We start from the raw sequence: 2,466 nt of genomic DNA on the forward strand, positions 1-2,466 counted from the left end.
TACTAATGTCAGACATTCCATAAGATTACCTGCGTTTGTGACGATCAGCGCCACTCCCCCTCCACCGACTGCGCACCTTGCCAATACTTTTAATTATGAAGCTATCCAAGTTGATATCATAATTAAGAATTAGAGGGGAAATATAAACTAAATCAGTCAAAAAGTCTTATAGACAACGACATCTAGTGTCACTTTCCTTAGTCATAAATGTTAACGACTTCTTTAACAACACATAAAATATTTGATTTGTAAAACTCTTCGACAAAAAACGTAATCAGCTAAAACATTCCCACAAATGCTCTAAAATTTTACTCGTTTATTTACCTTAGGGAAACCTTACACAATTCAATACAGTCAATACACACAAAGCGACGACGCTCACAATCAGAGCTTGCCTGAAAAGCGTCTGTCTGTCTGAAAAGGCACCCTGAATACCCGCACCTCAATAGCGATTTAACACTTCTCTTAATGGCGTATAGTTTTTAACAGAACACGGTGTATAAAAATGAAAAGCTTTAATCAGTAACGAGTTGCGTATGCAGGGTAAAGGTAAAACTGATCTCTTTTATCTTACTTTCATTGAGAATGTTGAATAAAGCGCTTGAAGCTTTTTATTTGTAGGTACAGCCAGTCAGTATAATTTTGTTCAGAGCGGGCGCAGCAAGGTTCCATTTTTATCGCCTGTCACTATGCCCGTCACTTTCGTACTTACATATGTACTTGTAACTTGAACGTGACAGACATGGTGATAAGCGATAAAAATGCGACCGTGCTACCGCCGCAGTTAACGTGTAAGTGTAACCGTTCGTTTTACTATTGAGGGTAAAATTAAATTAGCCTATTGTTAGCCTATTGAAAATTTACGGGCAGATTCTACCGTAGGTAGAATGAGCGACTAGACATTGACTGTAAGAACAAAAAAAAAGATTAAATATTTTTTGATTTGTGTACTAAGTAGTCACACTAATAAAGAGAATGTGACCAAGCCCTACGGTTGCCGGGCCGGAATCGAACCGGCGTCTCCACCTTACGCGGCTAACGTCCCACTAAACCCAGTCACTTGGTCACTTTTTTTCTTTAGAATATGACATCTATTTCAGTTTATAATTGACTATTACAGTTGAATACTTATGTAACATTATAATTATACGAAATAGAGTATGATACATTTATAACTTAACCTTAGAAATCATATCAGGCATACATACATCATCGCAGCTGTTATCTCGTCTCCATTGGCTGCATTAGCACGCGCTTCCTGATCCGGCGGGTGTATCTCTTCCGGAGATATAGCTCTTGTGTGCTCACTTATTGTGTACGGGTTATAGTTAGATATAGTACGTATAGAGCTGTTCCCTCACACAACGGAGCGGAGGGCAATCAAGTTCGTCCACAAAAAACAAACTGAAAATACCTCAAAACGTTAAAACAAAAGAATAATTGCGTTCTTCATAAACGCTCTACAAGCCTGCCTAAATTGGTAATCGTTGTAAAAGAAAGAGATACAATATAATAAATTGCTTGTAAAGTTATGGCCATGAATACCAAAGAACACTAAAAGGTTTATTTCAAACAGTCTTACGTAGCATCGGTGGTTCAGTGGTAGAATGCTCGCCTGCCACGCGGGCGGCCCGGGTTCGATTCCCGGCCGATGCATTTTTTGTATTTTATTAGTGCCTTTATTTTGGCGCACAGTAGTTATTTACATTTTTAACATTAACATATTTTCTTCATTCTAATATTTCTGTTATCTCATCAAGTTATCATATCTAATAATAATTATGAAACTGGAAACGGCCGGATCTCTAACAACAACATCAAGCAGCCTGGAACAAATAAAGGCAATCTATTGTTATTATTCATTGAAAATCAACCAACATTGTATTCCAAGCTTATTCATGTCTCACAATATTTCAATTTAATCCAAACAATACAGTTTCCTTCAGCCGTATCTGAACATTTGCTCCAACCTCCAACTCGCTTCAGCGATTTACGCGCCTGCGAGTTTGAAATAGCAACGTTCACTCAGTTAGAGGCACATTGCTCATCGAAAATAGTAAATTGGCGATTTTGAATGCTGGAATGGTTTTTATTTCACGCCGTGATGCGAAAAATGTAACTAGCCATTGGAAATACGATTTTACAGTTAATGGTTTTGTGGAAAATGTTACACTATTTTATTTAGTTTCAATAGTGTAACATTTTCCGTGATAAAGAGTTTGTGAATAGAAATGATTTTATATTTTATTTACCAGTAGGTAGGTAAATGTCATAAAACCTATTTTAATAATAAATGACTGAATTCATGCCATTGTTATTTATTAGTAGATACTCAGTATTCAACAGGAGAATTTAAAACGATGTCTGGGACGTGGACGTAAGTCGTAAATGACTCTTTCACTTGTAGTAGGTAACTACTGTAAGTACATATTAGTCACATTACTACCCAATCATTTTCGTCATTTA

General features: G+C 36.7%; 1 non-coding gene across 1 annotated transcript; it reads left to right on the forward strand.

The window, feature by feature from the left end:
* The first annotated feature begins 1,585 nt into the window (after positions 1 to 1,585).
* On the forward strand, positions 1,586 to 1,656 carry Trnag-gcc (transfer RNA glycine (anticodon GCC)). The gene has a single exon. It is a non-coding gene; the product is annotated as a tRNA-Gly (tRNA).
* The last annotated feature ends 810 nt before the right edge of the window (positions 1,657 to 2,466 follow it).

The sequence above is a fragment of the Cydia amplana genome, chromosome 11 (assembly GCF_948474715.1).
Source record: "Cydia amplana chromosome 11, ilCydAmpl1.1, whole genome shotgun sequence".
In the NCBI taxonomy this organism is placed as follows: domain Eukaryota; kingdom Metazoa; phylum Arthropoda; class Insecta; order Lepidoptera; family Tortricidae; genus Cydia; species Cydia amplana.